The following is a 16,269-nucleotide window of genomic DNA, read 5'->3' as shown; positions in this document are numbered from 1 at the left end:
TTTCAGAAGAAGATTTTTGAGGTTTTAGCCTATTTGACCCTTTTGGCCCCACCCCTCAGGCCACTGGGGGTCAGTTGTGGAAAAATTGTTACTAGGAATCATGGCCATTCATACTGATAATTCTGACAACATCCGATTTATTTATTATTACAAATGACCAAATTATTCTCAAAAACGTGTTTTCCCTATAGAAACTATAGTAAACTTGACCCCTCCCCAGGAGGAAATGTGAGACCCAAGGGTCATATAATTCACAACTTTTGTAAAGGACCTTAAGACCCTTCCATCTATGATGAGTATTTAATTCTACCATTTCTGGAATTTCAGAAGAAGATTTTTGAAGTTTTAGGCTATTTGACCCCCTTTGGCCCCATCCCTCAGGTCCCTAGGGGACTCGGACCATATAATTCAAAATTTTGGTTGACCTTTGGCCACGGAAGGTTTCTGCAAAATCTCAACAAATTTGGTTCAGCAATTTTGGAGAAGAAGTCGAAAATATAAATTGTTTATCGTCGTTCAATAGAGGATCTGACAACATCCCATAAGGGGTCAAGCCTCGGATGACCTTCATACCACCTGTATTTCAGATCGCATGCATTTTCTACACACTGCTATATCAATTGAAAATGTCATTTCGTCCCCTTTTACATAAAAATTAAGCTTTGTTGTACTATTTGGGCGAGATGACTACATACACGAAAATAATTCTGACACCTGAAATTCACAATCAAGATTATGATGGTGGCAATTTAATTGGCCATTTCCAAAGGTCATCAGAACATGACCCCTTATGGGATGTTGTCAGATCCTCTATTGAACGTAGTGTGAAGTATAACGATGCCTTGGTATGAAAATTTAATTTAAAAATTTAAGTTTAAGTAAGCTATATACTATATAATTTGATAATATGATTGACCAGTGTGAATATATCTTCAGGCAGTTGATTCAGGAACATCGGCTAAGAATTAAGTCCAAATAGGAAGTTATTTCATATCTAGGAAGTTGTTATTCAATCATCGCCTGATATCACTTTGGAATCGTGATCTTTACGCCATTTCTGCTTCCTGGTATCTAATATATAAGGGGCTAGGAGTGATATACAGAGATGAGGGACGGATAGCGGACACACCCTGTGCCTGGTCCCATTTTGGGGCCAACCACAACATTACTCTGTGTACTTATAATAACCATGGTTACACATATATTGTAAGTTGAAATGTAAATTTGCATCACAGAATGAAATAAAACGTCGACACAACATTGGAGTCCTTCGTCTTTCATCAACACAACAACTACGTGAACCTCACGGACGATGAACCAACAAGCCACATCAAGCCATATATATATACTCCATCAAACATTAAAATATTATACTGTTGCCGTTGACATGCGATCGTTCCTGGGATGGAACACTTCGCGGAGCTACTCCACTATATGATCACCAGCTACAAACAACACATCAACAACAAGTTTTCGACCAGCAGCCATATTCCATTCCATTCTACGATCATCAGTGCCACAAGAACACAGAACACACTTACAATAGGAAACTTCAAGGAACCAACGCTAATGACCACGACCACCATACACCAACCAGTAAGAAGACAGAAAAGAAGAAGAACATGAACTCTGTATAATAATTGTGATTTTCTAAAATTTGGACATTTATCAGTGTTTTGAGATATTGGAATTTAGTGTTCGGTAATTATTATGTTTATTTTTTTTTCTAAATCTACATTTACGTCTTTTCTTAATTCTTAATTTTTTCTACATCTAATTCTTATAAGATCTTAATTTAACGTTACTTTTTACTACAAATTTTAAAAACAATGTAAAACTAAGTTTATTATTTGTACACACACGCAAAAGGATAATAGTTGTTCTAAGCACATATTTATCTAGTAATGTAGTGTAATATCAATACTATATTAAATTTTGTATGTTTACTATACACTCCTTCATTTTACTTCACCAAGTTGTTATTTCAGTAATTCTGTAATTTATATTTTTAGTGGTATTATTTTTTTCCTGAACTTAGATTTTTGACAATTTTTGCTTAAGTTATATTATGTTAATTTAATCTTATTGATATGTTCATGACTTGTGCAATTCGTTTTCATCATTCTCAGAGAAGGTTCCTTAACATACTTTTTGTTTTAAACTATTTTTTATTTACACAAATACACTTTCATAATATAAAACATATATTTAAACGTCTGGAAATGTTCTGCTGACATGGTCTAACATGCAGTTTTAAAAGTAATTGGAACTTCAGTATGTCTGAGAACAATAGGGTGATGAGCTATCTCATTAGGCCCATTTTCTCGATATTAATGACATATTTACGTTTATATATATTATTTCACGTTGGGAGGAATACCCGATGCAGTTTAATGCCGGGCACACACAAGTTTTTTTTATGTTTCTCTCAACGTTTACATACAAACAAACCACATGGAACTTTCTTTGTAGATGATTTTCATTTCATTTTATTATCATAAGATCTTAGCCTAATTGGAGTGCAAGATTTCACGACTTGATTGTTAAGACGATTTTGACGTCAGCACAAGCATTTTTGTCCTTTGCATTAACTTCATTTTTTATACAGCACAGATTTGAACAGTACTAGTTCAGATTAAACGATTTTTTCTATCCTTTTTGGATTTGATAGCCAAATTAAATTTTATTTGCTTATGAAGGCTTCTCTTCCTTTATTTTACAAAATCAATATATTTAAACATTCTAAACAATAACTATTAGACATTTAAAATATAATTAAACAATTATCTCTATTACATATTTTGTTTTACTTTGAGCAAATGTATAATTACTTTTTTAGCATTTTAATTTTTACTGGTTGGTTTATACTTAAATATCATTCATAATACATTTGTAATCATGCATCTGGTAATTTCTATATATTGGTCATTTTATAATTGATTTATCAACTTAAGTTATTAGATATACAAAAACACTGCCCAGGTCAAATTATTCATTAATTATATTGCATCATGTACATTTATAACTGATCACTAACAAGAAACATATTATGTTCTATTGTAACTACACACTGTAATATAAATACCTCTGATTAATTAGAGAATATTTTTCCACTTTATTAATAGTACAGATTTTCCAAAGCCATGTAACAATTTATTGCTAACATAATACAGATTTTCTCAAAGCAATGTAACAATTTATTGCTAAAATTGTATATACTCTGTGACTTATTCATGATTATGCTGTTCTATAATTGTTTATATGAAAGTTCTTTTAACATTAAATATTGTGACATTAATACACATGATATTCATATACACTTAAACGTAATGTAAGATATACACATACATTTAATTATAATAAGTTGGGGAATGCCCAATGCAGTATGCTGGGTTCACATAAGTTGAAATATATTCCTCTTGCGTTATTTACACTACTTTGGTACATTTATTACTTACACAACAACATAGAACTTCCTGTGAATTGTATAATTACATTAATATTTTACCAGTAAAGTCTAATTAAAGACAAGGCATCATGCTAGTGTTTTAAGACGATATGACGTTGACCTAGCGCTTTTAATTTGCTTTCATCTTCATTTTTATTCTTTTAACAGCATACCTCTCATGAATATATCGAATTCATGTCGATTTTTTTTTTATATTTTACTAATACAAACTCCAGCTTCCAATACAGAATAAGTTTTTGTAAGTTCTTCAAGTCAATCTACATTGCACATTTTCTATAATTGTTACATTTTATGCCAATATTCGGCCAGTGTCAGACTTAAAGCTACTCGTGTACTAACCATTATAAATAGAACTTACCAGTGATATATCAGGAGACAGCAATACAGGGCTAGAGAGAGAGAGGGAGCTAGACTGGACACCCACCTTGTGTGTGGTCCTATTTTGGACCACATAACTATGCCTGTATCTATACTGTTAATGTAATAGTGAAATGTATGTAAGTACAGAGTCCAGAAATAAAATGTCGACAGAAATTTGGAGTCCATTCATCATTTCATCTCAACAACTAAATGTACCTGAGGAGCTATGAGCCATGGCCAATATTAAAATATTCATTTTATTATAGGATTACAATAAGGTTGACGCAATGCACATAAAAATAGCACCGCTCCCTCCACATATGTAAATAAGATGATCTCAATAAAGATCATCTATAACATAATCAGTTTTATTTTAGAGATCCATAATAATATTGTCATTGTCTAAAACTAGACCGGTAATTAAACAGGAAGAGATCTTGCTGTACATGTATGTCCCAAGGCCTAATGTATAATGTCGCTTCCTACATGTAGCTGTCAATGTCATAATGTTATGTTGTACTAACATGAGTTACCTGTCATTTGTACACGTAAGCAATATCTTACCAGAATATATATGGGGCTGGGGGAGATATATACATACAGAGTAGGGACGGATAGCGGACACACCTGTGTCTGGTCCCATTTTGGGACCAACCACAGTATTACACTGTAACTATGCTTATACGTATATTGTAGTTGAAATGAAAATATGCACCACACGAAAATAAAAATGTCGACACTACATGTGAGTCCTTCTTCAATTACAACTCAACTTATGAACCTCACGGACGATGTACCTACAACCCACATCAAGCCATACTCCAACTTCAAATCCACCATCAAACATTGAAAATATTATACTGATGCTGTGACGTCCGATTTGGATCTGGGTTGTCTTGGCCACATCGAAAGTACTACCGCCAACTGCTGATCACCGGTTTACAGACCAGACAATGGAACACTTCACGAAACCACTATACGATCATCAGTGCCACAAAAACACAACAACTCGGAGCCAATTACCATTATACATCGCCACCCGACACTAGCCATTCGAAGCCTTGTCACAAACAACACAAGGAACCAAAATGCAGAGATCACCAACAAGACCTTATTGACCAAAACCAACATCCACCTACCAGTACGAAGATAGAAGATCGAAGACAGAAGACAAACAAAAATGAACTGTAATTACTTCTTAAAATTTTGGACATTTATAAATGTGTTTTTATATATTGGAATTTACTTTTTGGTAATGTATAGTGTTTTATTGTTTTCTAAACCGATATAATTATACATTTTTTTTAAATTAGTTTCCATCTAAATATCATAAGTTTTAAGGTACAACGTATAAGTAAATGTATTATTACATTTTCTTTTACATACATATAACAGGATGATAATTGTTCTAAGCGAAACGTTATGAAGTAATGTAATACATTTTTTAATTCAATATGGTAAATATAATTTACCTTATTACACTTAAATATTTAATATTACCATACTATCAATTTAATTTTTATATTTTTTTTCCTGAGCTAACAGATTTTTGAGATTTTTGGATAAATAATGTTTTGTTAATTTCATTTCTATTAATATGTTCATGACCTGTGCTGTTCATTTAGGTCATTCACAGAGAAAGTTCCTCAACATACCTTCTTGTTTTAAATTATTATTTTTCATTTACACGAATACATTTTTTTATACAATATATATTTAAACGTCTGGAAATGTTCTGCTGACATGGTCTAACATGCAGTTTTTAAAGTAATTGGAACTTCCAGTATGTCTGAGAACAATAGGGTGGTGAGCTATCTCATTAAGGCCCATTTTCTCGATAATAATGACATATTTACGTTTATATATATTATTTCACGTTGGGAGGAATACCCGATGCAGTTTAATGCCGGGCACACTCAAGTGTTTTACGTTCCTCTCAAAGTTTACATACACAAATACACAACATGGAACTTTCTTTGTAAACTGATTTTCATTTCATTTTATTTATTATAAGATCTTAGCCTGATTGGAGTGCAAGATTTCACGGCTTGATTGTTAAGACGGTATGACGTCAGCACAAGCATTTTTTTCTTTTCATTAACTTCATTTTTATATAGCACAAGTTTGAACAGTACTAGTTCAGGTTAATCTTTTTTTTTATCCTTTTCGGATTTATGAACTAAATGAAATTTCTATGCTTATGAACTCTATCATCCTATATTTTACAAAATCAAGACATTTCAATTTGGAACAATTACGTTATTCATATCAGTTAACACATTTTATAATGGTTGGTCAGGTATCTGCCTAAAGACATATTTTTTTTCGCTCTGCAGATTTTTTTTTTAGAAATTGTGCCCAAGGTCAAATAATACCTATATCTCATTAATATATATTTTATAATTAAGGTAGCTAAACTCTCTTCATATTAACAGTACAATTTTTGTTTAAAGTTTTATAACGTTATATTTCTAAACAATTAATATGCGTAGCATTTATTTTTTTATATTGACTTGTTCATGATTATGCTGTTGTTATAACTTAATATTCATATGGAAGTTCTTTTAACAATTTATATCTTACTTTATTTGTTGACACTTATACACATTTTACATATTTAATATACTAATGGGAAGTTTCTCTCACGTGCTAATGCATGGAGAATGAAACGTATTTATAAACTTCCCATTTTTTATGTTAGAGGCGGAGTAGTGATGTGATATAACACACACATTTAATTGTTGTTGCTCCGACCTTCTAATAACATAACACACACAATTCACTACATTTTTACACAAATAAGAAAGAACTTCCTTTGAATTATATCATACCGTTTATATACTTTCATTTTTATTCTAATGACAGCATAATTATCATGAATATATCGAAGTCATATAGCTTTTTTTTCTCCGTATTTTGCTTACACAAACATTTTTAACTACCTACACCAAATCAGTTTGGTTCGTTTTTTTTTTAAAATCAAATTAAATTGTACATTACCTAGAATTATTAAGTTTCATACCTATTTTACATCGTTGATATGACAAGTCTCGTATCAATTTAGTTTGTATGTCAGAATTATCAATATAATCATAATATAACATAATCAGTTTTATTTTAAAATTATTATTTCAAATTATATCTAATTTTAAATAATTATTAACAAGGGGACGTAATATAACATAATCAGTTTTATTTTAGAGATCCATAATAATATTGTCATTGTCTCAAACTAGACCGGTAATTAAACAGGAAGAGATATTGCTGTACATGTATGTCCCAAGGCCTAATGTATATGTAACAGTCAGACCGGTCAGTCTAATGTCGCTTCCTACATGTAGCTGTCAATGTCATAATGTTATGTTGTACTAACATGAGTTACCTGTCATTTGTACACGTAAGCAATATCTTACCAGAATATATAAGGGGCTGGGGGAGTATATACATACAGAGTAGGGACGGATAGCGGACACACCCTGTGTCAGGTCCCATTTTTGGACCAACCACAGTATTACACTGTAACTATGCTTATACGTATATTGTAGTTGAAATGTAAATATGCACCACACGAAAATAAAAATGTCGACACTACATGTGAGTCCTTCTTCAATTACAACTCAACTTATGAACCTCACGGACGATGTACCTACAACCCACATCAAGCCATACTCCAACTTCAAATCCACCATCAAACATTGAAAATATTATACATCCTCCCTCAGGAAATTCATATGAAAGGTCAAGAGGTCAGTCCCTCATCCCTCACCGGTCCCTCACCATTCCATCCCGCCATGGAGGGATTTACTATATATAGAGAGGGAAGGACGGATTTATGCAGAACTCTCATTTCCTATTCATCAGATACAGCGTCTTCGAATATACGTCTCTGCGCTAGTAAAGAACGTCAGTGGTATTTATTCTCCTCATAAAGTCAGTATGTATGGGTATATCATACTTACTTGTGTGAATAAGTAAAATGGCAGATCAGAGAATTAAACGACTTCTTCAGTAAAAGAAAGATGAAATCAACGCAAGACGTGAAGAGGCTTGAAAAGGCAAAGGAGTCAGATAGAGGAAAATATCGTGACTTAAGAGAGAAAATGACAGTGGTAAGTGTCTGATACATACATGTATATTTCTATGTTAGATTATATGTTTGTAATAGATAAAGATACAATGGTATTACACGCTCTAAATGTTAATGGCTTATGTGCGATTTTCCATACGAAACATAAGCTGTTGTTTGTTACACAGTATATTGGACAATATCTAATCTGATTAAAATACAGGTCCTTATAACCACTACGTTCAATAGAGGATCTGACAACATCATATAAGGGGTCATGTTCGGATGACCTTTATACCACCTATACTTCAGATCACATGCATTTTCTACACATTGATACATCAACTGTAAACGTCATTTCGTCCCATTTTACATATACATTAAGCTTAATTGTGCTATTTGGGCGAGATGACTACATACACGAAAATAATTCTGACAGCTTTTATGGTATAATTAGTATTATTTTAGGAATCTTTAATTATTATTTATATTAAAATCATCAAGACTTAATGTACGGTATTTGAGACACACTCGTGTTGTGTCTCCAGGGCAAATGTCTACTTGTCAGCGACGTAACAGTCTGGTGTATAGAAAAGTTCCTTGTTGTTATATAATTTTATGGTGTACTAACATGAGAGTAACTTGTCATTTGTACACGTATGCGATATCTGATCAGTATATATATTGGACTGGCCGGAGATAGATACATACGGAGAAATAGATACCAAAACAACATTTTTCTTCTTTCTAAACAAATTTTTGCAACTAGTATCACCATACTGTATTTATACACTTTTTTTTTCAAACCATTTCTGTCCCTGAAATTCACTTTTCAAGATTCACAATGCTAGGGCACCCTGAATGCAAAAATCAACAATTTTTTTTAATTTTAAATTTCAAAGTCTCAATTGTAGATCATTTAGAAGTACAGAATATTATATATCTGTGGTCCTTTTTTTAGAACATACTGGTAGTGATAAGAAAAATACAAGGCAAGAATAACTAATCTCAGTCAAGTTTAATGGAGATCTCAAATTTATCATATTTAGATAATTCTATCTTAAGTAAATTATCACAGTATCCATTGAGAACAATATTGATATGTAACTTTAAAATAACAGGTTTTCCAGAAGGAAAACAGTACATTGGCCTTAAGGATGAACTGGCACTCAGAAATGAGGTCTGAGCCTTCATTAGCTGAAACAAGGCTAACACTAAAAGGCTGTAGCAAATGAGTAGTGAGGAAGAAAAACAAAAATATTCCACACTGTTCACTCTCTGGCCTTCTCAACATAGTATTAACATCAGGAGTCTTCCTTTTGATGGACCTTCAAAAGAATACCTGGAGATTTTATGTAGAGGTATGTCTAAAGCACAAACATTACATTTTATAAGTAAAGCTGTGATTTTCATTTGAAATTTTAAGATTTTTTTTCCAATCTTAAGGCATTTACAATATTTTACTACATAATGTCGCAGTTTATTTTTTTTTTTATTTCAGTTTGTAGACATAGCAACAGTAGCCAGCACTTGAAATGACTTTTCATAAGTTTACAAACGTCAGAAGGCTTTTTCGTAATTTATCATGAGGACATGGCCAAACAGACTCGCTGCTGTTGTGAGGGAGTTTGTCACGGAGACCAATGACCTTGAATACAAACCCTTGCCTATCAAGGAGGCATACTTTGTACAGAATGTTTTCCTTGACATTCATATATAAGATGCACTTAGACCCTGATGTCTGAAATGGAAGTGTACAATATATTGTAAACTTCATAATTGTACACTAATATCAAATGAATATGTCACTCATGTGGAATCACTTGGAAATGCAGGTCTCACAGTAAATTGATATGTCACTCTAGATTAATAAAGTATTTTGCTTCCCAAGTATCATTGATGAATTAATAAATATACACTTTAAAAATCAACTTATTATCAGATTGTCCAAATGATATACATTGTGTAATAAAATGAAACAGAATAGAGAGGAAATAACAGAACTTAAGTGCAGTGATAAATTCAAACAATCTAAATTAATTTGAAGATGTATTCTGTATTCCTCGCTGAAATTTTGTTTGTTCAGAATGATCTCTACCAATGTACAGAAGGCCAGGTATTGATATTGCATGCTGGCTACCATATATTTCACTAGGAAAAAACTTCTTCTATCTGGCAAGATATTTTTAAACATTTAGAAATTTTGTATAAATCTCCTATATATTTGTTTGTGTAAAACAGTATTTAAATAATATAAAATTATTTTATGGTAATTTTTAACATAGTACTAAATACATTTTTTCATAATCAATACTACAAAAATATAAGTTAGAACATTTTGTAATATTCATTTCTGTATTTCACTATTTGTATTTACATATTTTAAACATTTTATTCTAAATAACACATTCTACATATCTGTAGTGTTTTGTATATTCTTTGTTGCTGAGAAAACAAATAAATGTTATAAAAATTTGATAATTTGCCACTCTTAAGTAAGATAATGAATTATTATAAATATTATATAATCACAGATATGCAAAACTAAAAAAAAAATCGAAACAATCAGAAGGAAATAACTCTTATACAACATTGACTCATACATACCTTTCGTTTAAATTGACTTTTTGACATGCAACTATGCGTGTTCCAGATGCGGCAGAATATGAATCTCACTAGGACAAGATCAAGCTACCCTGTCACTCCCATGTTCTCTATCTTGGTTTGGGTAACATTGAATATTTAGTATTAATGGGGTTAAACAGAGAAAATTTGTCATTGTAGGAGATTGACAAATAACCCCATTGCGTTTTCAAGTCTTCATGCATAATTCGATCACTTGCAAAATATTGGTTTAAATATCGCGGAAGCATTCTATATGTACGCTGTAAAAATGTAAGTGGGAAAAGAGCAAGTTTAATCCTGAGTTTGGGTTACTGATCCATTTGTACTGTGACCTTATACATAGTAGGGACGTAGCTGACACGACCCAGTGTTGGTCCCAGGGGCCAACCACAGCATTATATTCTGTAACCATGCTTACACGATGTAAGGTTAAAATGTACATATTTGTCAACACAACTTTGTGTTCTTCATCCTTCAACTCTACATCAACACATTACGTGAATCTCACGGACGATCAAGTTTTAACATTTAGATAACCTCTTTTCAACCATTTCGTCCCAAATCACTTTCATGATTCTGATGGTAACAATTTAATTGGGCATTCCCCCTTAAGGATGTTGTGAAGGAATCTGTGGTTTTAAACAGATTGGGTTAATTTTGTTAGGACAGATAGCGATATGGTTTTATGTTTGTTTTTGATGGGTTTTAGGAGACGATGTCCTAAAGGCGAAAGATAGCCATAATATCTTTAAGTCTGTTTTTTTAAATGTAATGTCTCTCTGATACCTTCGATAAATGTAAGTGTTGTTGTCAAAAATATTAATGATTGTTTATTTATTCTTTTCCCCATCTTGCTACGCATGTAGAAAGGAGGCGTAAAATCCAAAGTATGGCAGGAATTGCATAAAGCTGCAAAAACCGCTCGGGTGATTCCAGTACAAGTATCCGTCATAATAATAGATTAAATTCTCAGGCGGTCCATCTTCGGAATCAAATGGGACTGAACATCACTGTAAAAATGTGGAAGTCGATTTAAAACAAACTCGGAATGGACCAGACATACATGTATATCAGAAAGGCACCAAGAAACAAAACATAATTGCCAAAGATGCTCCATCGCCGACAGGCCACCGCGGGACCAGACATTACATTGTAATTGTTTGGTTTGTTGTTTGTTTGTTGAGTTTTACGGCCCATCGACAACTAAGGTCATTTAGGGCCAAACTACACGTCAGGCATAAATATCAGGACAAAAGATCAGGGTAAGAAAAGGCAAGTAATAACATCTGGAAGTCGGATAGAGGAACAGTTATTAGATGTACAGCATGCTGCCGCAACTTTATCACCGTTTGACAAACATTTACACGTAGGCACAAATTCACATTGGGTATAAAAGGGTCTGACTAGGGAGATACATACTGAGATATACACAGGGACACACACTTTTGTGTGGCCCCATTGGGGGTCCATAATGTCGGGCAGTGTAAATTGTACTCCTATGCACCATATGTATATTTGATGTAAATACAGCAGAATAAAACGTCGACTAGATACTGGAGTCCTTCATCTTTCAACTCTACAACTTCATATACCTGTCGGACCATGGAACTACAAGCTACATCCAGCATACACCAACTCACATTTAAAGAAAAGTAATTTCATCATAATGGACATCATAATGGACAGACAGGTCCTGGTCTGGCAGTGACGTCATCAAAACCCCAGCATCCACAGGTTTACAAGAGTCCTGATAGTTTGTTTGATTAATTAACGTCCTATTAACAGCTATGGTCATATAAGGACGGCCTCCCATGTATGCGGTGTGTTGCGTGTAGGAAGTGCGAGGTGGGTGTTTTGGGAGACTGCGGTACGTTCGTGTTGTGTCTTGTATAATGGAATTTTTGCCTTTTTATAGTGCAATATCATTGAACCATGCCGACGAAAAAACTAAGCAACACACCCCACCCGGTCACATTATACTGACAACGAGCGAACCAGTCGTCCCACTCCCTGTATGCTGAGCGTTAAGCAGGAGCAGAAACTACCACTTTTATAGACTTTGCTGTGTCTCGGCCAGGGGACAGAACCCAGAGCCTTCCTCACATGGGAGAAGGCTTAACGCAAGGCCAAAAGTGAGGCGGTGCCAAGGGTGGCATTAGGAAACATAAAGTCAGTTAGGGAGAAGAGAAAAGATAAGATCCTAAATTTAGTCGCCTTTTACGATCATGCAATAGGGGCAGCAGGTACAATTCTAACGCCATATCTGTAGGGCAGAGCTACCAACCCGTGTTTTGAGTCCTACATATCCACACCACAACAGAACATACAACAAAACCGACAGAACTTCAACTTTTCATTGGCGCCATGCAGAGAAAGCAACCTGGGTTTGGACACTTCGCAAAGCTACTACCACATACCATCATTGGTTAACAGGTACGTGGATTGGTCATATTAGCTCTTTTATTAGTGAATATTTGTACCACGTATTTATTTTTCTGGCACAAAACAATATTACTGTGTTGCCATGGCTATATCTCCACTGAGAACCGTACTTATTCTTAGTGATAATTATTGTTTGACTTTATATACAATAAACTAAAACCAGTATGTAGATTTACTTTGAAGTATACATATAAAACGAACAGAAAAACACAGACATGCACCACAGGGAGTTGACCACATACACCTTACGCACACATATACACCAAAATAAAAAAAAACCCTCATAATTGTCTTATGGAAATATTTGATACTATGAATTTAATAACCTTGTTTGTTATTTTTTCACTACGATAAGTTACCACATTTAACATTTTGACTGTTTTATCATTTTTATCACTGATACTACTATTTCTCTCCCGTGGCATGTTCTTGAGTTATGTTGATTGTTTTCATCACAAATTTAAGAGATTCCTCAATGTCATTAGTACTTATTAGTTGAAATGTTACGTGATAGGTCCCATTATCTCTATGACAAATAAATAATCATGTTTCAACTATTTATTGATACGTATAAAGTTATTGAGTGATTAGTTTATATCTTTTATTCTTCAAAATAGTTTTTCTATATCTCTATTGATGTCATGGTATAATAAGTAATATATTTGTGATTGGTACAATTATTTGCAAAGAAAAGAGTGAAACGTCAAATCTACAAAAACTTGTCACTTTTGATTCACAAGTGAAAAATCTGAATCCAAGCCACAGAAGAATCATCTATAGTACAGCCTCCAGTGATAGAAGTGGAGCAGTAATTCCTTATAACGATGACTTTATTATGTCTACATTGTCTATTGACTTGTTTGTGTATGCCGTTTCATTTAATCATCAGAGTTCCCATTCTACATATCTTCATCGAAGAAACTTTTTTTTCAACATTGTTTATATATCTTCAGCGAAGAAATTTTTTTCAACATATATTACCAAATTTTGTCTACATTGTTTATACAATCTTTTAGATAGTCCCCCTAAAGGGATTTCTCACCAGGTTTTAATCGTAATTAGGACTATGCAGGATAGGTAAGAGTACGGAGATTGTGACGTGTTTATTTCACCATACATTTAATATTATAATCTCTGTACTCGAAGACATAAACGTTCGCAGCACAACATGGTCAAACATTTACATCACGGTTTCAAACGGTATAGGTAGAATCTGGTGAAGTTTCAATGCCGGGGAAAAATTGTTTAAATCTCCTTATCCGAAACGCACATTAACCCCCATCAACGTTCATCATTTACAGACTCGAAGGATTCAGAATACCTGGATGCAAGTTCAATGCCAGGGAAACAGATGTTATATATTTCCATATCCTCGAGGTGAAACAACACAACATTCGACTATTTTTTAATATTTATACATGGAACTCATACATCTTATATATTTTATGAAGATTACTCTCTAACCCCGGAATTCCAAAGCATATGACAAAGGATGCAATTGTCTGACTATAGCAAGACATTATGGAGAAGTATGTGCCGACTCGCGGACAAAACCACGGGACTGTTTTGAACACTACCAAGCAACAGTCAAAACTCGATACCAAATCTACACGACAAAGCACGCTATGTTGGACACTATAGAACCTTCATTTATTATTTACATCAAGGGATGATACTCAAGCGGGTACATCGTGTTATTCAACAGTCCTCGCTGAAGCCTTACATAGATTTCAACACGGAAAAACGAAAACAAGCTAGCAACGATTTCGAAAAAGATGTATCTACAATTTACTTTAAAGAACAATGCAGTTGTTGGTAAGACAATGGAAAATCTGCGAAACCGAGTCGACATCAAACTCATTCATTCTGATAAAAAGACTCTGTATTTACTGGTGCCAAACCATCATTTCAACGTTGCAAATCTTTAACGAAGACCTGGTGGGAGTACAAATGCAAAAAACCAACTTAGTATTAAACCGCCCTATATTTGTGGATTCACCGTACTTAGACTATCCAAAATTGTTGATGTACTAGGCTTTCACTAAATATTTATATGAATATAGAAATTATGGGCAGGAATACGAACTTCTATTTACGGCCACAGATTCCCCTGGTCCTTACAGGACGAGGACAGATGACATCTATGCAAACATGTTTATGAATCTCGATTTATTCGACACTTCCAAATTATCCAACCGAATGAGTTGCTAGTTAGATCAGTGCAACCAATAAAAAGGTACTCGGGAAATTGAAAGATTGAAACTGGATGGGAAACCACCCATCAAGGAATTCGTGTCGGTTCTAAGAGCTAAAATGTACTCGAATATCATACGGAGATGCAGAAAAAAAGGACAGAAAAGGTGTTTCTCGAGCGATCATCAAACACGACCTAAATCATCAAACTTTATAAAGGAATGTTTACTTGAACATAGGATGTTTTAACGCCAACATGCATCGCATTCTGTCGTCATCAGTTGGTCGTTGTTTCTTCGAACGAGATTATCAACTGAGTAGCTTCGACCGACAAGAGATACATACTGCATGGACTCAATACACTGCCATACGGTGCACTACAAAAAATCGGAAAATGCTACAAAAAGGACTTACCTTGTTTAATGAAATTTTTATATCCCCATAATTCACATTGAACATAATAGTTGATGTTTAAATGTACATATAGTTAAATGATTGTTTTATCTGAAGGATTTAAAAATATTGATTACATAAACTTGTTTGAATAAAAAGGAAATTCAAGATATCAAAGTTTTGTGTTTGCTTACTATGACACGTTAGTAGAGTAAGAATCAAACGGAAAAATAATACTGGAAAAGGTTGACCTCAGGGACACCACACAGTAACAATCGGATATCATCGGACCTTTCCGGCATGCTCTGTTGTATACTGCTCGAGGAGTTCCGACTGCACACGGTAATGGGCCGACGGCGAAAATCGCGGAGAAATTCATCTGTAAAAGATTACACAGGACTGAACATTTTTATTGATGTATTTCCCGTAACCCAATGGACCCAAAACTGTCGAGCCATAAAAGAAAAGAAAAATAAATATAAATGAAAAAAAACTCTTCTTTTTCATGAGATTCCTGTCAGTATCAACAGAGTTGATCAACACTGAAATAGAGAAAAAAGAAAAAAAAAAAAAAAAAAAAAACAATTACAATAAAACAAAAAGTTCAACACGAAATGTAAGACACACTGGCTTTAACATTTGACCTTTGAACACTACATTCCAGATCAATATGACTGAATGTGAGTTTTTTTAACGCTTTAACACTTAAAATGTGCTGTGT

The sequence above is a fragment of the Argopecten irradians genome, chromosome 13 (genome assembly GCF_041381155.1).
Source record: "Argopecten irradians isolate NY chromosome 13, Ai_NY, whole genome shotgun sequence".
Classification (NCBI taxonomy): Eukaryota; Metazoa; Mollusca; class Bivalvia; order Pectinida; family Pectinidae; genus Argopecten; species Argopecten irradians.
This window is presented reverse-complemented; position numbering follows the sequence as displayed.